The sequence below is a fragment of the Schistocerca nitens genome, chromosome 4 (genome assembly GCF_023898315.1).
Source record: "Schistocerca nitens isolate TAMUIC-IGC-003100 chromosome 4, iqSchNite1.1, whole genome shotgun sequence".
Taxonomy (NCBI): Eukaryota; Metazoa; Arthropoda; class Insecta; order Orthoptera; family Acrididae; genus Schistocerca; species Schistocerca nitens.
The window spans coordinates 219,058,608-219,085,242 of NC_064617.1; the positions used below are offsets into that span (position 1 = coordinate 219,058,608).

The 26,635-nt window shown below is 46.6% G+C and overlaps 1 protein-coding gene across 3 annotated transcripts in view; it reads right to left on the reverse strand.

The window, feature by feature from the left end:
- Nucleotides 1-26,635, reverse strand: part of LOC126253457 (6-phosphofructo-2-kinase/fructose-2,6-bisphosphatase 2) — a 370,956-nt gene that overhangs the window by 209,288 nt on the left and 135,033 nt on the right. The window lies entirely within an intron of this gene.

Genomic DNA, 26,635 nt, shown 5'->3' on the forward strand with positions numbered 1-26,635 from the left:
GTCTCTATAGCGCAAAATGTAACATAGAACACATGGTAAAAAAGGTGTGAGCGAATCTTTATCGCTTTCCGTTCTTTAGTTGACAAACTTTTCTAAATCTAATCGTTAGGATTCTGTCCAAACTTGGTCACAGTCAGTCACTGAAAGTTATGATTTAGGCCTACTAGGTAAATGAACGGCATATTTTGCGTGAAAATTTTGGTGAATTGTTTAGACATTAACCAAAAGGAAGTATGACACTAAAGTGACAGTGAACTAAGGAGTTTAGGACAGAAGTTCGTCTCCGAGGAATGTCGAATGTTGTAGGTTTTCGTTGTAACATTCTAGCACGTCTAAAGTCTGCGGGAGCATATCCTTTGAATGTCAACATTGCGTGATGTCAACAAGGTGGTTGTTCACAAGTGCAAACATTCAAATATACGAATACACATACACAGTGTAGCAGGACGTCACGGCATAGAAACATAAAAGCATAGTTAGTGGCTATGTAGTACTCCGTCGTATGTAATCGAGAACAGCGGCTTAGCAAATGAAGCGATTATTATTACCGTAGCATTCATACAGACCACGCAAAGTAGCGTGGGGAGGCCGGCATACCGCAACCTGTGCTGTCGTACAAAATATGCGGGTAGTCGTTACACGCATGCCGTTCCCGAATAGTCACGCGACAAAGGAACATGAAACAATTTAAAGCCATTCACACATTCAGTCACGAACTGCCATGTAGTATAAATTGTCTTATAACTAACAATTACTGTTGTACATGCTAAGAACAGATGGTTAACGACTTTTATTTTTAATTTGGCTTTTGGCAACACACACATCTCACCACTGTTGATGTCTCAATCTTTTTCCTCTTTACAAATTGTAAACATACACTGAAATTACTATTACAATATATTTATCTATTTTTAATGTGCATTTCGTACCTCACATTAACATCGAAGTCAATACAGATTATACTAATATGCACTATTTCATCAAAAGTATTTGGACACTTCGCAGTGGACACTAATAGATGGCGTGTCCATCTTCTGCTTTTATGATGGCTTGAACTCTGCTGGGGCACTTTCAATCTGCGCCTGAATGCCTATCGAAGAATGGCGGCTCATTCTTCCCAAAGATCCGAAACCCGAAACGTTAGTGATGTCAACAACATGCTGGGGTCTGGAGCGAAATCGATGTTCTAATTGCTCCCAAAGGCGGACCGCTGGGGACTAGTCGCGTCTCTGGGCGGACTACTGTATTTCAGGAGCCGGCCGGAGTGGCCGAGCGGTTCTAGGCGCTTCAGTCTGGAACCGCGCGACCGCTACGGTCGCAGGTTCGAATCCTGCCTCGGGCATGGATGTGAGTGATGTCCTTAGGTTAGTTAGGTATAAGTAGTTCTAAGTTCTAGGGGACTGATGACCTCAGATGTCAAGTCCCATAGTGCTCAAAGCCATTTTTGTATTTGGTGGTGGTGGTGGTGGTTGTTGGGATGTTTAAGGGGGACTAAACAGCTAAGGTCATCAGTCCCCCATTCCAAAAACAGGCGAGACATAAATTCGCGGAGCAGGGAAAACCCCAAGGGGAAGGAGACTCCCCCCCAGGCACTGAAAGAACACAAATTAGGCAACGAACACTACAGACAAGAAGAGTACAGATGAACACCAGACAGAAAGAAACAGAAGAAAAGAAGATGGCCGAAGACTGGTTGACTGACCACGAGAACAAAAAAAGGGAAAGAGTCAACCATCTTACGACACACTAAAATCAGCAACCAAATATGAGAGACTCGAGGACAAGAGACACAGAAAGAGAAAGGTGCAGGACCTCCCTAAATGGAACTATAAAAAGGACTACCACGGATAAAATTTAAAACGTTGTCATCCATGGAGGCATCGTCGCATAAAACCAAAGGCAAAGTGCCCGGGAGATTAAAAGACTGCCGGAGGGTGTGCAGTCGGGGACACTCCAACAAAATGTGGGCGACCTTCAGCCGGAACCCACACCGACACAGGGGGGGGGGATCCTCCTGACGCAAAAGATGGCCGTGCGTCAGGTAGGTATGGCCGATGCGGAGCCGACACAGGATGACAGAGTCCCTGCGAGAAGCCCACAGGGAGGAGCGCCACACATCGGTCGTCTCCTTGACAGCCCGCAGTTTATTCGGGGATGTCATGCCACGCCACTCAGCAGTCCACATCCCAAGCATCTTACGGCGCAACACCAGCTGCTGATCGCGAGGCCGTGAGGCCGATCTCCAAAGCTGGGGTGTCGATCGCCCCTTTGGCCAGCCTGTCAACAGGTTCGTTCCCCGGGATGCCAATGTGACCTGGCGTCCAAACAAAGACCACCAAACGACCAGAACGGGTAATGGCGGAAACAGACTCCTGAATAGAGGACACCAGAGGAGAAGAGGTATAGCAGCGGTCGATGGCCTGGAGGCTGCTCAGGGAGTCACTGCAGATGACGATGGACGTACCTGAGCAGAAACGCATATGCTCAAGAGCGCGCAATATGGCCACCAGCTCTGCAGTAAAAATACTGCAGCCAGCCGCAAGGAGCGCTACTCAACATGGGCAGCGTGAGCAAAAGCGTAGGCAGTGCATCAACCAGGGAACCATCAGTGTAGACAGTCTCACAGCCCGAAAATGAGGCGAGGAGCGCAAGAAAACGGCGACGGAGGGCCACAGGCGGAACCGAGTCCTTGGGTCCCTGTGCCAAGTCCAGACGGACGGACGGCCGGGGCAAACACCAGGGAGGCGTAGGTGCACGGACCCGGAAGGGAGGCAGAAGAGGGAATGACCCCAGTTCCGACAGCAGGGACTGGACGCGGACAGCTACGGAAAGCCCAGACCTAGGTCGCCGTTCGGGCAGATGGAGGACCATGGCAGGGAAAAGCAGGCGACGATTGGGATGGCCCGGCGAGCAATGCACGTGGACAGCATAGTCGGCGAGCAGTCGATGGCGGCGAACCCGCAGCGGGGGAACCCCAGCCTCCACCAGTAGACTATCCACGGGGCTCGTACGAAAAGCGCCAGTTGCAAGCCGAACCCCACAGTGGTGTATGGGGTCTAACAACTTCAACACTAAGGCTGATGCAGACCCATAGGCCAGGCTCCCATAATCAAGCCTGGACTGCACAAGGGCCCTGTATAATCGCAACAGCGTGCAGCGATCCGCACCCCAAGATGTGTGGCTCAGGCAGCGGAGGGCGTTGAGGTGCCGCCAGCACTTTTGCTTCAGCTGAGTAATATGAGGAACCCATGTGAGCCGGGCATCAAACACGAGTCCTAAGAAGTGGCATGTGTCCACCACTTCAAGCAGGTGGCCGTCGAGGTAAAGTTCAGGATGAGGGTGGACCGTCCGACACCTGCAGAAGTGCATAACTCGAGTCTTGGCTGCAGAGAACTGAAAACCACGAGTCAGAGCCCATGATGCTGCCTTCCGAACGGTTACTTGCAGCCTGCGTTCGGCGAATCCCGTAGTCGTGGAGCGAAATGAGATGCAGAAGTCGTCGGCATACAAAGAAGGAGACACCGACGACCCCACGGCTGCAGCCAGACCATTAATGGCCACCAGAAATAAGGAGACGCTCAACATGGAGCCCTGCGGGACCCCACTTTCCTGTGTATAAGAGGAACTAGAGGTGGCACCGACTTGCACCCGGAAAGAGCGGCGCAATAGAAAGGTTTGAAGAAAAGCCGGGAGCCGACCACGAAGACCCCACTCATGCAACGTAGCAAGGATGTGATGCCTCCATGTGGTGTCATACGCCTTCCGCAGATCAAAAAATACAGCAACGAGATGCTGACATCGGGCAAAGGCCGTACGGATAGCAGATTCCAGCTGCACTAAATTGTCCGCTGCAGACCGGCCCCGACGGAAGCCACCCTGGGATGGAGCGAGGAGACCGTGCGACTCAAGGACCCAACACAAACGCCGCCCCACCATACGTTCGAGCAATTTGCACAAAACGTTGGTGAGGGTAATGGGACGATAGCTGTCCACCGCCAGTGGGTCCGCAACGGGCTTCAAGATGGGGACAATAAGACCCTCTCGCCATTGCGACGGGAACACGCCCTCGCTCCAAATGCGGTTAAAGATGGTGAGGATGTGTCTCTGGCAGTCCCTGGAGAGATGCTTCAGCATCTGTGCGTGGATGCAGTCTGGTCCTGGTGCTGTATCAGGGCAATCGGCGAGGGCAGCGAGGAATTCCCTCTCGCTGAAAGGAGCATTGTACTTTTCAGAACGACGTGTGTGGAATGATAACGGCGTCTGCTCGGCTCGCTCCTTTAGAGAGCGAAAGGCGGGGGATAAGTTGCAGTCGCAGAGCTCTTAGCAAAGTGCGCAGCAAAGTGTTCAGCAATGGCGGCAGCGTCCGTGCAGACAGCGCCGTCCAAGGAGATCCCAGGGACACCCATAGGGGTCTGGTATCCATAAATCCGCCGGATCCGGGACCACACGAGCGAGGGGGAGACACGGGAGCCCAAGGATGAGACATACCTCTCCCAGCACTCCTGCTTACGCCATGTAATAAGACGACGGGCCAAGGCATGCAGCCTCTTAAAGGCGATGAGGGTCTCTAGAGACGGGTGACGCCTATGACGCTGGAGGGCCCGCCTACGGTCGCGAATAGCCTCAGCAATCTCCGGCGACCACCAGGGTACAGCCTTCCTCCGAGGGAGTCCAGAAGAGCGGGGGATGGCAGCTTCGGCCGCCGAAATGATGGAGGTGGTTAAGACACGGACCACCTCGTCAATGTCACCCTGTGGGGGAGACTCGATGGTTGCAGCGAAAGTAAAAGCCGGCCAGTCAGCCCTGTGGAGAGCCCAGCGGGGCAGGCGCCCAAAAGAATGACACTGGGGCAGTGACAAATAGATGGGAAAATGGTCACTACCACACAGGTCAGGATGCACTCTCCAGTGGAGGGATGGGACAAGGCCGGGGCTGCAAAGAGAGAGATCGTTGGCCAAAAACGAGCCATGGGCCACACTGAAATGCGTGGGAGCACCGGTGTTCAAAAGGCTAAGGTCGAGCTGAGCCAAAAAATGCTCCACGGCACGACCGCAGTCATCGGAGAAAGTCCCACCCCATTGAGGGTTGTGGGCATTGAAATCGCCCAGCAACAAGAAAGGAGGCGGCAATTGGGCTATCAGAGCAGCCAGGACATGCTGTGCGACGGCACCATCCGGTGGAAGGTAAAGACTGCAGACGGTAACAGCCTATGGCGTCCACACCCGAACAGCGACAGCCTCTAAAGCTGTTTGTAGAGGAACAAACTCGCTGTGAAGAGAGTTAAGGACATATATGCAGACGCCACCAGACACCATTTCATAAGCTGCCCGGTTCTTATAATAACCCCGATAGCCATGGAGGGCGGGGGTTCGCATTGCGGGAAACCAAGTTTCCTGAAGTGCAATGCAGAAGAAAGGGTGAAGGCTGAAAGTTGTCGGAGCTCAGCTAGATGGTGGAAGAAACCGCTGCAGTTCCACTGGAGGATGGTATTGTCCATGGATGGGAAAGGCGTGAAGGGACTGGGGAGGCAGATTACGCCCCCTGGGCCCCTGCTGCTACTGAGTCACCACCTGTACAACAGCCATCCATTGCGTCCGAGGGACTGGCGAGATCCAGGTCCTCAGCGGACGCCAGAATCTCCACCTCATCTTCGGATGCAGAGTGAGAAGGTTGCGGTGGGACAGGTGCCACCGCAATGTCAGTATGCTTGGGAGCCTTTTTCTTGGTCTGCTTTGCGCGCTGTGCCTTAGGTGGTTCTAGCTGGGAGGGCCGCACGGGGTCAGTCTCAGGGACTGAAGACGACCGTGACGCCCTACGACCAGCGACCGGTGGTTGTTTCAGATACTTGCGGATGTCTGCTGTGCCGCTGATCGGAACTTGCGAAGGGAGGTCCCCAAGGGACCCCTTCCTTGCGAGAGTAGCCAAAGAAGTCTTACGCTTCTCCGGCTGGGAAGGGGGAACTGATGTCCCTGATTGTTGGGGGGGTGTTGCTCCTGAAGTAGATGGAGCAGGAGCAACAGGTTGTGAAGTGCCCCCCACAAGCAAGGGGACTGGTGGATGCTGATCGATCGTAGAGCCGAGTCGTGATGATGGAAGAACCGTCGTTGCAGCAGCGGCGTAGGTTGACGTCATTGCCACAGGATGGAGCCGCTCGTATTTCCGTCTAGCCTCGGGGTAGGTCAGGCGGTCCAGGGTCTTATATTCCATTATCTTCCTTTCTTTCTGGAATGTCCTACAGTCCGGCGAGCAGGGGGAATGGTGTTCTCCGCAGTTAACACAGATAGGAGGCGGGGCACATGGAGTATCAGGATGCGAAGGACGTCCACAATCCCGACACGTGATGCTGGAAGTACAGCGAGATGACATGTGCCCGAACTTCCAGCATTTAAAACACCGCATCGGAGGAGGGATATATGGCTTCACATCACAACGGTAAACCATCACCTTAACCTTTTCGGGTAAGGCATCACCCTCAAACGCCAAGATGAAGGCACCGGTGGCTACCTGATTATCCCTCGGACCCCGATGGACGCGCCGGACGAAGTGAACACCACGTCGTTCGAGGTTGGCGCGTAATTCATCGTCGGACTGCAGAAGAAGATCCCTGTGGAATATAATACCCTGGACCATGTTGAGACTCTTATGCGGCGTGATGCTAACTGAAACATCCCCCAACTTGTCACAATTGAGCAACATCCGGGACTGGGCAGAGGATGCCGTTTTGATGAGCACAGAACCAGAGCGCATCTTGGACAAGCCCTCCACCTCCCCGAACTTGTCCTCTAAATGTTCGACAAAGAACTGAGGCTTCACAGACACAAACGATTCCCCGTCAGCTCTGGTACAGACAAGATACCGGTGTGAATATTCTCCACTGCCTTCTTTTGCCATACGTTCCTCCCATAGAGTGGCCAGGGAGGGAAATGATCGTGGTTCGTATTTCCTGCCGTTGAGGTTAGACCTCGATCGCTTAGAGACTGCTGGTGGAGGCTCACCAGCGAGAGATGATGTACCACGCTTCATTGCGGGTCATCCGCCCTGATGCCACCTACTCCGAGCCGGCCGCGGTGGTCTAGCGGTTCTGGCGCTGCAGTCCGGAACCGCGGGACTGCTACGGTCGCAGGTTCGAATCCTGCCTCGGGCATGGGTGTGTGTGATGTCCTTAGGTTTAAGTAGTTCTAAGTTCTAGGGGACTTATGACCTAAGATGTTGAGTCCCATAGTTCTCAGAGCCATTTGAACCTACTCCGACCAAGGGCCCTCCCCACGGGCGCCACCCAGCCGCAGCAATAGCCACCTGGCAGGATGGCCATTGCCGGGAGTCCTGATGCCCCAGAGAGATGGGCATCTACTCCTTGGCATACGTGGGGAGTTAACGGCGCAGGCATCAGTAGAGCGATCCCTGTGTTGTCAGGGGGCTACAACCAACAGGGTACATGGCGGCCCCACCACAACGGACTGGCTACCGTGCTGGATCTTAGGTGCAATAAAGTCCAAGGTCGTCGTCGCAGTTAAAAGCAACACTGCAGAGTGCAGCGTGGGAATCGTACCCAAGAGATGGAAAACGAGCGGGACACCATTGCAACGACGAAAAAGCCGGCTAAAGGTCTCAATGCACGACGGATACAGTGCACCATGTAAGGCGCCCTTCCCCAATTGGCTCGCTCTTCGGAATAATTTAGAAAGATGGAGGTCAAACCCGAGAGGGGACCATCACATAAGGCCGAAACATTTGAGACTCCTTTTAGTCGCCTCTTACGACAGGCAGGAATACCGCGGGCCTATTCTAACCCCCTAACCCGCAGGGGGATTTTTGTATTTCAGGAACTTTGTTGTCCACAAGCCGTTGCCTCACAAATGCTCCTTCGCGTCAGGATGCAGTCTCCTGCTCATACAATCACTCATTGTCTCTGAACTGTTCCTCTGTTGTACGCATTACACAATATTGTAAAATGTTATCACATCCTTCCACATTCAGCGTTTTCTTAAGCGGAAAAAGGGGATTACAGCTTAACTACCAAAAACAGCCCCAACTGTGACACTAACTCCACCATACTTCACTCTTGGCACTAAACTTGACGGTAGTTAACGTTCTCCAGAACATGCTACATTATGCCTTTCAACACCATATCACCTGGACCATCGAAACGATCATATTCCATGATGCTGGACGTAGCCTCATATGGCGAGAGGCGGGAACACATAATGCATTCAACAACACTAGCGAAAGTGGTCTTTTTGGTTCAAGTAGTTCAAATGGATCTGAGCACTATGGGACTTAACATCTGAGGTCATCAGTCCTCTAGAACGTAGAACTACTCAAACCTAACTAACCTAAGGACATCACAAACATCCATGCCCGAGGCAGGATTCGAACCTGCGACCGTAGCAGTCGCTCGGTTCCAGACTGTTGCGCTTAGAACCGCACGGCCACTCCGGCCGGCAATTTAGTCTTGCTTTATCAAAACCACAAATTAGGTAAACCACAGAACAGTAAGAAAGTTGTTTTTATAAAGAGGATACAGGTTTGTTTATCCGAATCAGTCATCTTGATTTGAGTTTTTCAAAATGTCCCTGTTGCGCGCGAAATGATTCCTACTAATAGGACATGATTGATATAGACAATAGGAAAACAGAGTAATAAAACTTGCAATTAATAAAAGTCAGAATTGAAATGTTGCTTTCTTTGCACAGTACCAAACAAAAAATCTACTTCTATGTTTTATTGTTCTATGCTTTTATGACATAGCGTCACCGAGAGAGATGTTCAGGGTTATAAAAATGGAGAGCATCGTTTTAGGCTTTCGGAAAAGTCTAATTTGGTGCGATGATAACGCGCCAGCAGCACAGATTATGCAATTTGAATAGTTTAGTTCAGAAACCACCTAAGTGACACTTTTAACAAAATGGAAATTTTTATGGGATGTTACTATTTGGAGATAAATACATCGTTTATTGCAGAAACAGCCTATGTTCCATATAAGGATTGCTATTAGGCAGCTCTATACTCGTAAATAATTTTTTTTATTTCAGATAAAACCCAAACACCGTCACTTAGGTTCTTTCTGCGATAAATTCATTCCTCCACTGATGACGGTTGGTGGCCCTGTTAGGATTACGTGTTTCGTGACCCTTCTTTTATTTTTGCGGCGTCTGTTGTTGTTATGGTAATAAACAAGGAGTGATCGAGTGTGTGTTTGTAGTGGAAATATGGTGTATATAGTGGTTATTAATTAGTGCGCAGTCCTTAAACCATGTCTGACAGTTCAGACGATGAACCTAATCCTAAGCGTAAACGTAAACGTGGAGTGAGACATGAGGAAAAATACAAGCGGAACGTTGTCCGAAAAGCTTGAGTGCAAGGACTTAGGTACGTGTCCCACAAAGGAAAAGAGGTTACTGAAGAATCTATACAGGCACTCTGGAATAACTTTTATTCTTTGGAGAGTAAAAACACGCAAGACAACTACTTGCAAACATTGGTTGAGGTTAATCCAGTAAAACATAGGCGTAAAAACCCTAACGAAGAGGAACAAGGTCAGGATGAGATTCAAGAAAACGCTGACATGCTCACTGATGGATTATGTAACAACAAAAAATCACACTCTTATAAATACAATTTAAAACTGAATGGTGTTCTAGCTCCAGTATGAAGAAATGTTTTCTCGCAGGTTTTTGGCATTTCAGACAACAGAATTAAGAGAATCAATAAATGTTCTGTCATTAATAAAAGCCCAGTGGACAGACAGAAGGGGGAAGTTAAGTGCGAACTGTGTTCCAGGTGAAATTTGTGTACGCATCCATAAACAAATTGAGAAGTTTGATGTGAAAGTAACGCAACACATAATGGAGGCAAACTGAAAAAAATACCTTGATGCACGATTTGATGTTTTAAAATGTACAATATCTTCATTCTAGATAACACTGATTTACAAGATAGAGTTAAGTATAGTTTCTAATACAAATACTTCAAAGAGAATTTCTCATATTCGTTTGGTCGGCCACGAGTTGACGTTTGCTCAACGTGTGAAAGATTATATGTAAAAATGAGTGAAAACGCTGAGCGGAATAGCAGCTGAAATGGTTTTTCATAACAGGAAATCCAAAAAATATTATTCAGTTAGGAAAGAAGCGTCTCAGAACAAAGACGATGACACAGTGGCACTGGAGGCATTTGACTTCATGCAAAACCTGCCTTTGCCTCATATACCTGGTACAGCAGGTATTTTATATGAGACAGCTCTGCATAAATATTTTTCAGTACATGACTTAAAAACTAATCGTTCGAAACTATATGTGTACCATGAGGGAGAAGCGCACAAAGGTCAAGATGAAGTCTGTTCTATGCTTCTCCATTAGTCTGACACTGAAATTCCATCTAATGTCAAGCACCACATATTGTTTTGTGATGGGCCAACGGGGCCAAAATAAGAATCACATAGTTGCGCGATTCTTATTGAATCTCTGTGACAGAGGTCGGTTTGAGAAGATTACTTTACAGTCCGTGGACACTCTTTTTCGCCATGTGACAGGGATTTTGGAAATATTAAACGGCTCTTGAGGAAGGTGGACAGAATTTATATTCCAGTATTCTGAGCTTATGTTTAAGGCAAGTGGGTCCGGACGTTTTTCCGTTTATCATCTTACCTCGGACGATGTTTTAAGTTTTAAGCGTTGGTGGCCTACGTCTTACAAGGAAACTACAAACTCTGATGAAACATCAGGCAGGGATTTACCAAGAGAACGTAAGGAGCCATTCAAAGTGTCTAGTTACAAAAAGTTCCTGTACTCTAAAGATACTCAAGGAAAAGTTGTGGCAAAGGCGTTTATTGGAGGATTTTCATCTACTATCACTCTACTGAAAACTGACAGCCCACCTGAAATACCTTCTGAGAAGGCTTATCCTTTGGGAAAGGTACGTTGATTACAGTAATGGTATCAGTCGGATATCAAATTAGTGAGCAAGTAAAAACAATATTTTGTAGCATTACAAACAGTTAACTGGGTTTTGCACAACGTAATTTTTGGTTTTAGGTTCCAATCAACAAACAGAAACTTTATGACCTGATAAAATTAATGGACTACACTGTTGGTTATGAAAAATTTTGTAACAGCATCATTCAATGGCCAACAACCGAGAAGGAAACTGTCTAGGTCATGCCAGAGGCTGAATAAAGCCAAAAAGGCGTTTACTGTACAAATTTGTATTTTGTGGTTCACTAATGTATGCCTGTTACATTTTTATAAATAAAACGGTGTTATTTACTTAATCTATCATCTTAAAACATGCAAAGATTAATCAATTTACCTGTCTGTTTCTATATTATTGCTACAGAATTTAACAGGAAAAGTGGTTTATTTTAGAAACAACCTAAGTGCAATATTTTAAAAAATTGTTTATAGCATAGTAAATTTCTTTAAAATTATTTCTCGTATCGTACACATTTGTAGCACCTTAAAGATTCGTTCAAAAATATTACAAGGAGATCAGACTTCAACTTACAATGCTACTCAGTTTTTTTTTTTTTTTGTTTTAATTTCTCATCATCGTGGAAAAGGGTACTTAGGTGGTTTCTGCAACAAGCGATTCATTTACAGCTTACGTTAAAGATAAAAAGAAGAGGGTAGCCGAAGAGAAGCTCAACTGTACGAAAAAAAAACTAAATCAACGTTAATACACGTCAATAAAAATCGACAGAAAAGAACAGCTGAATAATACTACAGGCTATCGTGGCCGATACCAATGAATGTAAAAAATCTAGATCAGGCCGCGGCATTTTCATCTATTTGTTCAAGAGTCTATTTCACCTATCTATTGTGATTTTCTTCCAAAGTGTTCCGTCACTTACGGACGGCAGAAGAATGTTGAAGACGACTTTAGCAGAGTGTTTGGAACCACGAAGTATTGAATACGTAGAGGAAAATAACACAGCCTGATCATCTAGATTATAGAAAATGTTAGTTTTAACTGAATCAGACCCGATAGGCAAGGACTCTCGAAATTACCCGTGCAGTCATGAGAGTATCAAACGCTCTAAAAAAGATTGTAGCGTAAAATTAGGAAAGACAGATCTTTAACACTGCTAGGCAGTCACGTTTTTATTCCGTAATCATATAAGAACAGTGTGTCGCATGTAATCATAACAGAAGTTATACTGTTACCATAAAATTATTATGTGGAAATGAATTATTTACTATAATAAATCGCAGTAAAACTCTACCCCACCATAACATTTTGGTAAGCCGCGATATTATTCGTTACGAAGACCGTCTACGGCTTCATCCAATGTGAAGGCTGTAGGAATATCTAAATGTAACTGATGCTTGTCTGTTCGTAATAGTTATGAATGCTTCCAACAAGGTGAAAGTAAGTTCAATTAAGAGGCATCGCCTATAGGTTCAGGCCAATTTCGGAAACAGTTTTGTCGGAAAGCTGTCAATTTTACTGTTACTGATGTTGCAGTAGCTCTAAGCTTTTTCCGGCTACTCTGATCACTGAAGGTTGATTACCGCGCACTATCGTTGTTCGCTGATTATGTCTTTCCGCAAGTTACGCATGTCGACAATTAGACATAACAGCTCCTCGGAGGACATGCTCGAACTAAGAACGCAGATACAAGAAGGGAAGATGGAGACCTGCAATTTATAACATGCTGAGTTATCGATTACATTAGACAGGAAGAAAGAGTTCATCGGATTCTCTTCGTTGTACTGTCGTGTCACACAGACGATTAATGTGCACATCATCACAAAAATATGCATTGCAAGTACTGGCAACAGGAGCAGAGGTGGTGGCATAGTTCCTGATCATCAGACTATTTGCCAAGGTACTGCATGGCGGTGTGATGTTCTGCTGCCTATCACCTTTCGCTATCAGGCAAGAAGTTACACTCACCTGCTGATATGTTGTCCCTGGACCCTAAAGACTTCGGACATCTGTTTCGTAGCCTAACTGAACACTTCATTTAATAACTATGGAACAGTGGAAGAGTTACGGAAGATGCTAAGCTGTAAAGTGATAAAATTAGGCATATATTCTGCAACAGGACACATGAATAATCGAAAAGATTTGGCACGAAGTCACCTTACTGTAGAACGAGAAACAATACATGAAATCACATAAACAGCATCTTATGTTTAACGATAATACCTTCAGTCCCAAGACAGCGAGGAATGGTTGAACGAGAGAATGATAAGGTCCTAGCCATGGGATTCGACTTATGGAAACAGGCGCAGGGACCGAACGGCAAACCTTACCTCACTGCGTTTTGCGAGGTCGCGATTCGACGCCGGAGCGTGGCTTTCGATCCTATTTGTAATCTCGTGCACCGAACCGCAGTATGCGTCCGCAGTTAACAAGTAGGTCCCCGCAGCCAACGTGACACGGGACGGGTCTCTCAGGTTGGGACACCTGTTTGTATCACCGAATTAGAGTAAAACTGAAGTGATATCAAGTGTTCCCCAGGGAAGCGTCCTGCGACCTCTGCTGTTCCTGGTCTATATAAATAACCTGGGTGACAATATAAGCAGTTCTCTTAGGTTATTCGCAGATGATGCTGTAATTTACCGTCTAGTAAGGTCATCCGAAGACCAGTATCAGTTGCAAAGCGATTTAGAATAGGTTGCTGTATGGTGTGGCAGGTGGCAGTTGACGCTAAATAACGAAAAAGTGTGAGGTGATCCACATGAGTTCCAAAAGAAATCCGTTGGAATTCGATTACTCGATAAATAGTACAATTCTCAAGGCTGTCAATTCAGCTAAGTACCTGGGTGTTAAAATTACGAACAACTTCAGTTGGAAAGACGACATAGATAATATTGTGGGGAAGGCGAGCCAAAGGTTGCGTTTCATTGGCAGGACGCTTAGAAGAAGCAACAAGTCCACTAAAGAGACAGCTTACACTACACTCGTTCGTCCTCTGTTAGAATATTGCTGCGCGGTGTGGGATCCTTACCAGGTGGGATTGACGGAGGACATCGAAAGGGTGCAAAAAAGGGCAGCTCGTTTTGTATTATCACGTATTAGGGGAGAGAGTGTGGCAGATATGATACGCGAGTTGGGATGGAAGTCATTACACCAAAGACGTTTTTCGTCGCGGCGAGATCTATGTACGAAATTTCAGGCACCAACTTTCTCTTCCGAAAGCCTACATAGGTAGGAATGCTCATCTAAATAAAATAAGAGAAATCAGAGCTCGAACAGAAAGGTTTAGGTGTTCGTTTTCCCCGCGCGCTGTTCGGGAGTGGCATGGTACAGAGATAGTATGATTGTGGTTCGATGAACCCTCTGCCAAGCACTTAAATGTGAATTGCAGAGTAGTCATGTAGATGTAGAACTGGTAATTTTACGCCACCGAGTGTCTTCAGCTAACATTCAAATGTAACGGCCAAGAACTCCAAAGGAAATTCGCCATTTTGAGTATTTTCTACATTAAAGAAATGGAGAACGTGAAAATTACTCCGCCTCCTCCATTTTGAAGTCTTCCGAATAGGCAGTCCCTTGGTGATACAAACTGGCTGGGGAAAATTAATCTAATGGCAAAAAGTGATTGATTTAGTTTGGTGAATTGCTTATTAATAATCCGACCGGTCTCAGATTATTAGCAATGACTGGTTGAAATTATCAAATAAGTTTTCTGTTGACATTTTTCTTTATGTTCTGGTACAGCCGATGTGGGCGCGCCATGCACGTTGTATGTTCTCGAAAAGTCTCTGTGTTACATGTATACTTACGACAGAACATTTGTGTTTCGCGAAGAAAAGGGACCACATTTCCAATTAATAAGCTGAACCTGCCCTTTGTAGCTCCCAGCCAACAATGCCACCCGACTTCGCAAAGCTGTCATACCCTAGTTATTTTCCTCAATTATACTATCATCTGTGATTGTATGAATCTTGTCTCGATCCACCACAACGTTTTCTCCAGGGAAGATATTTCAAACATTTCCGGCGATGAAAAATGCTCTTGATTCGTTTATAAGCCATCATCTTACGCGCTTCAGCAATACCCTAGTTATTTTCCTCAATTATACTATCATCTGTGATTGTATGAATCTTGTCTCGATCCACCACAACGTTTTCTCCAGGGAAGATATTTCAAACATTTCCGGCGATGAAAAATGCTCTTGATTCGTTTATAAGCCATCATCTTACGCGCTTCAGCAACGCGGAGCCGATTTTTCAAAAATTATTACATAATATTCTTCTCCTTAATGAGAATGTTCTCTTCGAAATCTGACTACAAGGCCTTGTAGAATAGCGGCCAGCAGCTAAACCACCTCAGTTTTTTCCTTGAATGGGAAGGTCTGATACGACTCCATCCAGGCTCTCGATGTTAAATAAAAAGCTGTTTGAAATAATAAACAGCGATATTGATAGGCAAGCCGGTCGAACTGACGTCAACCCAAAGAGTGTGACCCACATGACATTTATTTATTCACAAACAGCCTCATAATGCCGGCAGTGGGAAGGACGGCAACGAATCGATAAATGCAAGATAATGTCCAGATTTTTTGAGCCTTGGTTGCTGACATGAGGAAAAGAAATTGCTAGTAGTGATATAACAGCCGATTAATTGTGGTGACTTAACGTTAATGAGATATATTACATGAATTTCTCTGTAGTTGACAACATGGCAAGTTCTGAAGCCTTGCAACGCTTTAACTACAAGTTGTGACACATAAGACTTATATCCGCGTTCTTTTTATTCGCCCTTTTTAAAAGGAATGGAGGAGGAAATACGTTGCCTGATAAAAACGTGAAGCACCCATAAGATGAGGAAGAAACGAAACGAAACTTCAAGGACTAAGAGCGTTTGTGAAGTGACTCAAATTAACGAAGGACTTGGCAGTATGAGCCCACTAGCAGTTACGACGTAGCATTCCCTCTGACGTGGATGTATCCACTCATTCCGTTGCAGAGGGGTGTCAATGCCGTTATATCCTCTCCTGAGACAAGCTGGCCTATCACTGTTGCATCTGGTCCTTGATATCCTCGGTACTTGCACTGGGACGGAGTTTCCGTCCAAGCTGGTAGCACACAAATTCTAACGGTGACAGATCCGTGGATGTCGGTTCAGATAGTTCAAATGGCTCTAAGTACTATGGGACTTAACATCTGAGGTCATCAGTCCCCTAGACTTAGAACTACTTAAACCTAACTAACCTAAGGACATCCCGCAAATCCATGCCCGAGACAGGATTCGAACCTGCGACCGTAGCAGTAGCGCGGTGCCAGACTGAAGCGCCTAGAACCGCTCGGCCACAGCGGCCGGCTGTGGATCTCGCTGGGCACAGAAGTACCTCAATATCACCCAGACAGTTCATAGTGATACGTGCCATGTGTGGACGGATATTGTCCTCTTGAAAAATGTCACGACATTGGCACACGAGACGCAACGCACGAGGACGTAGCATGTCGGTGAGGTACCGCTGTCCTGTGAGAGCCCCCTCAGCAACTAACAACTGTGACCTGAAGTCACAGCCGACGGCTCCTCACACCATGACGTCAGAAGCAACTCTGCTATGTGTTTCCAACCCACACCTCTCCGCACAGATCGCCGCCAAACCCGCCCACGGTAGTCATCTGGGCAGTGCGGAACTGCAATTTATCGCTAAACACAACGCAGCGGCATTCATCAGCAGTTCATGTTGCCCAATCACGGCACTACTCTAAATGTAGCCCATTATGTTGTGGTGTTAACCCTTTAACTGCCAGCGACATATACAGGCTGATACAGCTTGGTTTACGCAACCTGCAATGCCTTCAAATACCACCTGCAAGATTTTAATACTCTCGTTCGCTATGCGCAAACTATCAATCCTACAGAAAAAATGAACAAATCTTTTCGCAGGAAATTTAATATAGTTAAATTTTGTACTGGGAAACATTTTTTCTAGAGGCCATATTTTTCGAATTGCTCAAGAAAAACGTACAAAAGTGACCTTCAAACACGTTTTCCTTGAATAACTCAAAAACCGTGGCTGGCAGCGAAAACTTCTCACAATACAAAATTTAACTACATTAAATTTCCTACAGAACGGTCCTGTTCATTTTTTCTGTAGGACTAATATGAAAATTCGCACGTGCTTATGAAGGGTAGAAATAATATTGCAGGTCGCATAAAACGACATCGGTGGACGCAACTGACTCACCCTGTATATCCGTGCACAGTCATAGTGCCTCCTGTGTTAACTATGCATATATGCGACAGGAGCTGAGCAAGCCAGCAGTACTCATGTGCGGTTCTGGCGCTGCAGTCCGGAACCGCGGGACTGCTACGGTCGCATGTTCGAATCCTGCCTCGGACATGGGTGTGTGTGATGTCCTTAGGTTAGTTAGGTTTAAGTAGTTCTAAGTTCTAGGGGACTTATTACCTAAGATGTTGAGTCCCATAGTGCTCAGAGCCATTTTTGAGTACTCGTGTTCGATGTAAACACTTTGAGGTTTTCTTAGTAAACGCTTGCTAGAAAACAAATGCTTATATGTGGGCAATTGATATTCAAATTCATCTCTCTTCCACTACTTGCATGAAAGAAGAACAGACGCAGTAGGTACAACTCGTATGAACAGGAAAGGTACGCGAAAATTTGAAGCCAAATTACAAAGAGGTGAGATGGAATTTAGGCAAAAAGACACTGATACCTTTGAGGGGACATGACAAAAGAGGCATCTACATTGATGTTATGCTATACTGCTATAATCAAATCAGCTTGGAAAATAAATCACCCAACTAATACCGAAGAATTTAAACCAAAATGTGTGTTGGATTGCGATTCTATGGGTGCAGTAGACAAATGCGACTTGCTACTTAGCTCGACGGAATGTGTTCGCAAAATATTGAGATGTTACAAAGGGCTCATTTACTGCTCCTCAGACAAGTGCGTGCTAAATTCCCATGTATTTACAAAGTCCATAGCGGAAAGAATACTCCAGTCACTAGTTTTCATCTCAGCCTCATTCTTGGGACATTATAGACATACCACGAAGAAAGGAAAGCATCGGGATGTTCTGAATCACCTGAGAAAAATCCATTGCGGCTTCGGGAAACGCACTTTCCAAGTATCATAGAATCGTCAGAAAAGCTACACGGATCTTTTAAGTTGATGCATAATATGCAGCTAGGACAAGAAAAAAGAACAAAGAAATCACGCTATGTAGTAAGGAATGTGATTGTGGGGCTATGTTGTGCCTTGTTTCGAAATATATCAGGCAAAAAAGCCCCTTTCTGCAATATGTTTCTTTGTAATGTTATCTGGTCTTACGGACTTCAAGAGTAAAGTATATTCTAAGCAAAATTTATTTTAAGAACTTATCGCTGAGAAGAAATATGTAAGGGCCTGCAATGATGTCGACTCAGCGCTGCAGCGCTCAGCACCGTAACGCAAGGGGGTAAGGGGGTATTCCACAGAACGTTTTATCACGTGTTTTCCCCACGGGGAAGCTGGCAGGGAACCCGCGCGAGAAAATGTCAAGACCGATTTCGCGTGGCTTCTCGCGCGGTGAGTTAAGCGTTTTGCCCTGAGTGAAATAGCAAAGCACATCTTTCCCTTAAGTTTTGCTTTACTGCGCATACGCAATATAACAGCAGTGAAGTATTATTAACTGCACATCTTTCAATGAGAAAATATCTTGTGCAGTATGAGTGACTCGCGGCACAAAGTTCATAACAGATATCATTGAAATGCATAAGGGCTTTCCTTGTCTGTGGAAAATTAAATGTGCTTCTTATAGAGACAGACAGTTAGAGGATACTACTTACGCAGTACTAGTAAAAAAGTTCCAAGAAATGGATCCCAGCGCAGACGAGCAGGTTGTGATCAAGAAATTTGCAACTTGGAGGAACTCGCGAAAGAAAGAATATAAAAAGGTTACAGATTCCCTCAGCCTATTCTGTAGTACTTTCAACTTTTCAGTTTGCTCACAGATCAATATATTCCACGTCACTATTTCCACCCATGGTGATTAGGTAAGTGACTATTTGTTTATGCACACGGTATTTTTAACTTACTTTCTTCAGTTTGTCGTAAAATATCATTTCTCAATAATACCATAATAAACTCGTAATTTGCGTTTACTATCCCAAGCAACACCATGTTACGGTAGCCTTTACACTTTTATAAAGCCGCGCGGAGTGGCCGCGCGGTTTGAGGCGCCATGTCACGGACTGCGCGGCCCCTCCCGCCGGAGGTTGGAGTCCTCCCTCGGGCATGGGTGTATGGGTTGTCCTTAGCATAAGCACGTTTAAGTTAGTTTAAATAGTGTGAACATCTAGGGACCGATGACCTCAGCAATTTGGTCCCTTAGGAATTCACATTTGAACACTTTTAATAATACGAATCACTCTCAGGAGGAGGATTAATGCGCATGTATTTGCCAGAATCACAACGAAGATAGTCCGCTTCAAAATTGTTCAAATGGCTCTGAGCACTATGGGAGTTAACATCTGAGGTCATCAGTCCCGTAGACTTAGAAGTACTTTAACCTAACTAACCTAAGGACATCACACACATCCATGCCCGAGGGAGGATTCGACCTGCGACCGTAGCGGTCGCGCGGTTCTTGACTGAAGCCCCTAGAACCGCTTGGCTTTCGCGGCCGGCCAGACAATCCACAAATTGCCACTTTTCTTCTAACTCTTTTGCAATGTAAATCCATTCCTTTCCAAACGTGGAAACTGAAAAATGAAAAAGAAAAAAAAAAATACAGCTACAAAGAACCGCAAGCCTTGAATAATTAGTTTGATTTTTTTTTTTTTTTTTTTTCAATTTACAAGTTACCTTCATATATTCGTTTCTCAAAGACATGAAAATTGCGCCACAAGTTTCTGGTATAATTTTCGAGAGACTTGGTTGCGAAATAGCTATGCTATTCTGGAGGTTAGTGTATGTACGCCCAGTAGCCAATGCTGCTGCTTATTTCTGATGCAGTGACATAGCTGTCCTCATCAGTGTCTCTTGTGTTTGTGGTACAGGGCTGACAAGTGCTGGTATGTTCCATCATCATCATCATCATCATCTTGTAGAATAGCGATTCACGCGATTTGCGCCCAACGAACTGCGCATTCCCCCCACCGCCGCGGCAAAATGTTGTGTCGAATAGCAACGACGCAAGGGGGATGATATTGAGCGGTAAAACGTGCTGTGGAATACCTCCTTAGTCCTGATAACGCTGTCTGCTTAGCAAAGAGAACTGTTGTTAGAATTTCTGACAGCAGATTCTCTTGCATCACGATTCCTGAGGAGATGGTGTAAATGGGTTAGTGAAGGAAATGATTCATCTGCTTAGCACCACACGCAAGGGACACATCTTGCTTATTGCAGAGTCCCGGTTACAGCATGGTAGTTTTATTTCGGCCAATTCCCTCACGAAGACGGTTAAGTAATCTTCAAGTCGGTCATAGCATACTGTTTCCTCTATTGGTGGTATCCAGTCACTTTCACTCCAGGCAAATGCCGGGATGGTTCCTCTGAAAGGGCACGGCCGACTTCCTTCCCCATCCTTCCCTAATCCGATGAGACCGATGACCAAGCTGTCTGGTCTCCTTCCCCAAAACCAACCAACCTCCAGTCACTTTTCGCTGCGTCCTGCTAGCGTCGAAGTCTCTCGTCTGCGTTTATGTGTACAGTAATTTGCATGTTCATTGTAATTGAAAGAAGGAAAGGAGGCTAAGGGTTTCACGCCTCATTAACGTCGAGATCATTGGTGACGCAGCACTATGTCGGAATAGGAAGGTTGGGGGAAGATCTGTGTCTGCATCTACAAATGTAGTGAGCTTGCGACACTACAGCATGTGGCGGACAGTACATTAAAAAAAAAACCTGCTGTCTCTCGCTTTCCTCATCCTCCGGCTTTCTCCCTCCGCCGCCCTCCCCCCTCCACCAACCACTCATGTCCGCCCTTCCCATTTCCATAAGCGACTGGAGTGCGGCAAGAAGGATTGTTCGTATTATTTTGTAGAAATTGGAATTACTCTACTACTTACCCATGTGGTCTTTGTGCGATATATTTGTTGCAAGTAGTAATATGTTTACGGAAATTGTATTGGAACATGACCTCTCAGAATTCCAAAATGACGCTCTCCGCTCTTTCGTTGCAGTTTATTGATCATTCATGCGCAAATCTCGGAATGACTGTACAAACTCTAAATTTCTACTTTAAATCTTTTCTACGTCTTCCATCAATCCACCTTGGCAATGATCCCACAACAACGAACAATTATCAACAATTGGCAAGAACATATACTGGTATCTAGTCTGGCAATGTCTGTTAATTCAGGGCCAACGATTTGAGTCGAGAGGCAAAGCGTAAGTCGCTTGCTGTGAATTTTGCTTCCCTTGCTAGTGGTTTTCGGCAGACGGCAGATTTAAATGGAGGGCAGTGCCAGTCGACGCGATAAGTTTTCCTCATGTGTTAGCTGGGCAGCAGCCGACCGTGAAGGCGCGAAGTGCGCAGCTCCCGGGCGGTTTTCGTCTATTTGCAGCAGCGAGTCGTGGCGGGCGCATGGTTGCGTCACTGGGGCCTTTGGCGGTTATTACTCGCGCCGGCAAATCGTTTAGCCGGGAGGCGAACATGCGCCGCCGGACTATACTTAGTACCGATGCGCCGTCGTACCAGCCGGCTATTTGTTCGCTGAAGGCCGCCTATTGCCTAGTCTAAAATAGGTTTCAAATGGCTCTGAGCACTACGGGACGTAACATCTGAGATCATCAGTCCCCTAGAACTTAGAACTACTTAAAGTTAACTAACCTAAGGACATCACACACATCCATGCCCGAGGCAGGATTCGAACCTGCGACCGTAGCGGTCGTACAGTTCCGGACTGAAGCGCCTAGAACCGCTCGGCCTCCCCAGTCTCTCCACGGAATAGAGCACGAGGCACGGCTCGGTAACAAAAATTTTATCGAGTTACCCTATCGTCAGTGACGCTGAGTACTGTTAAGGAGATCCGGTACGCACTGTAAATCAACAAGAAAAATTAGGACTTAACGTCCCGCCAATGCCATTAGACAGAGAGAAATAGCGCAAAAAATCGGCTACGCATTTTTGAAGTAAACTAAACAGTAATTTGCCTCCATGCTAATTTACGGGCGGAGCAGTAAGCCTCGCGAACAGTTTCAACTGCAAAAGTGAGTGTGGACATATCATCGTTGTACGTACGGGCCGACTGTGAAGCCACTCTATCCCTCCTAAAGTCATACAATTGAGGAAACAAAAAGTTTTTCGGTCCCACTTAACTGACCATCATGGCCTTTACTACGCCACACAATTGACTGTAGGGAATATTCAAGTCCCATTTCACTCGACGATGGAACAAAGCTAAAGAAGAATTGTCCAAAGTGTTGAGGAAGCCTTTCGAAGCGATAATCCTGATGTGTTCGCAAGATCCCTGTGTAATGCATAATGATGAATATAGAGATCCGTTGGATAGATATACTGTCTTACCAAAGGTATCCGCACACCCCTATGAAATGCGGAATTGGCCACTAAACGTGACGAGAAGCGGACCCGCCAGTACAAAAGGAAGCGGGTAGCATTGGTTGTACGCCGCTGGTGGTCATGGAAGGCGCCGTAACGGCTGTACGATACATGAATGCCATCCTCCGACCACAATCTCGATCAACAGTGCCTTGATGAACTTGTGGTTAGTATACCACAACGAATACAGGCATACATCGATGCAAGAGGACGCGCTACTGGGTATTAGAGGTACAGGTGTGTACAGCAATCTGGACCACCACCCCTGGAGGTCTCCCTTTATGGTGGTACAACATACAATGTGTGGCGGAAATTACACTCCTGGAAATGGAAAAAAGAACACATTGACACCGGTGTGTCAGACCCACCATACTTGCTCCGGACACTGCGAGAGGGCTGTACAAGCAATGATAACACGCACGGCACAGCGGACACACCAGGAACCGCGGTGTTGGCCGTCGAATGGCGCTAGCTGCGCAGCATTTGTGCACCGCCGCCGTCAGTGTCAGCCAGTTTGCCGTGGCATACGGAGCTCCATCGCAGTCTTTAACACTGGTAGCATGCCGCGACAGCGTGGACGTGAACCGTATGTGCAGTTGACGGACTTTGAGCGAGGGCGTATAGTGGGCATGCGGGAGGCCGGGTGGACGTACCGCCGAATTGCTCAACACGTGGGGCGTGAGGTCTCCACAGTACATCGATGTTGTCGCCAGTGGTCGGCGGAAGGTGCACGTGCCGGTCGACCTGGGACCGGCCCACAGCGACGCACGGATGCACGCCAAGACCGTAGGATCCTACGCAGTGCCGTAGGGGACCGCACCGCCACTTCCCAGCAAATTAGGGACACTGTTGCTCCTGGGGTATCGGCGAGGACCATTCGCAACCGTCTCCATGAAGCTGGGCTACGGTCCCGCACACCGTTAGGCCGTCTTCCGCTCACGCCCCAACATCGTGCAGCCCGCCTCCAGTGGTGTCGCGACAGGCGTGAATGGAGGGACGAATGGAGACGTGTCGTCTTCAGCGATGAGAGTCGCTTCTTCCTTGGTGCCAATGATGGTCGTATGCGTGTTTGGCGCCGTGCAGGTGAGCGCCACAATCAGGACTGCATACGACCGAGGCACACAGGGCCAACACCCGGCATCATGGTGTGGGGAGCGATCTCCTACACTGGCCGTACACCACTGGTGATCGTCGAGGGGACACTGAATAGTGCACGGTACATCCAAACCGTCATCGAACCCATCGTTCTACCATTCCTAGACCGGCAAGGGAACTTGCTGTTCCAACAGCACAATGCACGTCCGCATGTATCCCGTGCTACCCAACGTGCTCTAGAAGGTGTAAGTCAACTACCCTGGCCAGCAAGATCTCCAGATCTGTCCCCCATTGAGCATGTTTGGGACTGGATGAAGCGTCGTCTCACGTGGTCTGCACGTCCAGCACGAACGCTGGTCCAACTGAGGCGCCAGGTGGAAATGGCATGGCAAGCCGTTCCACAGGACTACATCCAGCATCTCTACGATCGTCTCCATGGGAGAATAGCAGCCTGCATTGCTGCGAAAGGTGGATATACACTGTACTAGGGCCAACATTGTGCATGCTCTGTTGCCTGTGTCTATGTGCCTGTGGTTCTGTCAGTGTGATCATGTGATGTATCTGACCCCAGGAATGTGTCAATAAAGTTTCCCCTTCCTGGGACAATGAATTCACGGTGTTCTTATTTCAATTTCCAGGAGTGTATGTTTATATTGATCTCTATTCCAGTTTTCTGTACAGGTTCCGGAACTCTCGGAACAGAGGTGATGCAAAACTTTTGTGGATGTGTTTATTTCCTTTTATGAGCTGTCAGCGAGTCCGACTGCTACACGGATGACCCCAGTCCGACTATCAGTGCTGTCTAGGAAGTTTCATCAGTAGGGCGATTGCAACGTTCGCACGGACAGTAAAGGAGATACATGAAGGAGAAGTAGTGGCTGTAATTCGGCAAGCAAGCATTAACGCCGAGAGACTGGTGTACTAACTACATGCTCCTCCTGCACCGTCGTCAAAGCATGCCTCTCACAAAGGACTGTCTTGAGTCATAAGGTCTTCCGGGGGAGGGGGGGGGGGAGGGGGGGTGACAAACAGTTGAACAATGTGTTGGTTCAAATGGCTCTGAGCACTATGAGACTTAACATCTGAGGTCAAGAGTCCCCTAGAACTTAGAACTACTTAAACCTAACTAACCTAAGGACACCACACACATCCATGCCCGAGGCAGGATTCTAACCTGCGACCGTAGCAGTCGCGTGGTTCCGGAATGAAGCGCCTAGAACCGCTCAGCCACAACGGCCGGCTAACAATGTGTTGAAGTAGTCAAGACTATTATTCGGTACTGCTATCGTGGATGAAGCAAAGCAACCCACTTCTCGTTGAAAGCCTTCGTCGAAATAACAGTTGCCAGAAATACTGCATTAAATTATAAGCATCTGATACTTTTAGCACAATTATATTTGACAAATATGCCATGAAAATATAAAAAATAATAAAATGTGATAAACTGGATGACTGTTTCATCCACTTACGACGTTCCATATATTCAGATAACGACGATTTCCCTCCTCTGCCTACCAGTCATTTTTAATTGCTGCTGTTCTGTTTGTTTGGACGTATACGTCGTCCTGAGCTGCAGCTATGTATCTTACATGATATCTGAATTTGCATAGCTTTGAAGAAACGTGACCCACTTGCTTATACCTATTCACTTTCATCTGCAACGAACCCTATTTTCGTGCGGTGTTACCTTCCACAAGCAACGTACTTAAGTACTGATTGAAATGAAAATATTTCGGTAGGCTGAGCATCCACGCCTTTCACAGAATTTATACAGTCAAAGCATTTTTCCACACTACAACCGGAAGCAGTTTCGCAATATCGATTTCCATTAACAGACGTCTCCGCAGCAAAAAACCTCAGCGCAACGTAGGTATATACATACGCTGCCTATGAGAGACAAATCACTCACCATCATAATGGCCACGGGCCTACGATTAGGACTCCTTTGACTCAGCGAGAGCGACACACCAGAGCGCGAAGCTGCTCACCGGCTGTGGGTGACGGGACGGCAGCCAAGTCACGCGTTGCCAGGACCATGGCTGCAGATGACTGCACTGCGGTACTCCGAGGAAGCCGGCAGCGCCGATGTGCGGGCGACCAACCAGCGGCAAGCAGGTCACGGGTTATCTGCGTTTTCGCTATTTATCAGATCGCAGCTCTGCGGCACAATCTAACTCAAGAGCCCTCTCCACTATTTCACGATACTGTATTTGTTTCCTTTTTTTTTTGTTTGTTTCCCTGGTACTTCCTGTTTTGACGATCTTCGGGGCAGCACTCAGAATAATTATTCAATTTGTAGAACTACAATTTTTTTTTTTTTTTTTGTGAACTGTGTATAAAACCCTATCACTTCAGTTTGAGGCGGGCCTTCTGACGTCCTTTCTTCATTTGGATGTCCAGTACTTCTTAACTAGTGCCTTATGCTGACACACTGTGATATGCAATACTTTGATCTAATGAAACAGCACCTGGAACACGTCCAGCACACCGACATGACGAGGCTGCAGAATCTTAAAGCAGATTTCTCCTATGCACGCAGCTCAACCTTACTATACTGATGTTTCTAATATTTGGACTAGAATTTGTGACTGTGTTGAAAAGGAACAGGCACCAGTGCCATCGTGGTTTGCCGACGTGATAGTAACTAATGAGAGCTCTAGCCACATTATCATCTGAAGGATGCGAGTTTAAAGACCTGTAGACGTTGAGATAATTGGAGCTCTGCCTGAGATGGAAGAGGACGAAGAAGGATATTCACTAGCTTATGAATCACTTGCTCAGTTTCCTGTCCTGAAAATTTCCGTTGTATACCACTTGCCAGTTTTGGCATACGTAACAACACTGTCGATGTGTTCCCTCCCCATGTACTTCGCCTATAGCCAGAGAAATACTCCAAACAAAACGTGTAGCAACAAAGATATGCAACACCACATTCATCCTAGTTATCAGTACTCCCGGGTTCCTCGTTTTCTGTCTGATAACTATTGTTTTAACGAGAATCCTAGTCAGTTGGCATCAAACTATAGCATATATCAACAATCATCGCATTTCTTAAATCAGATGCA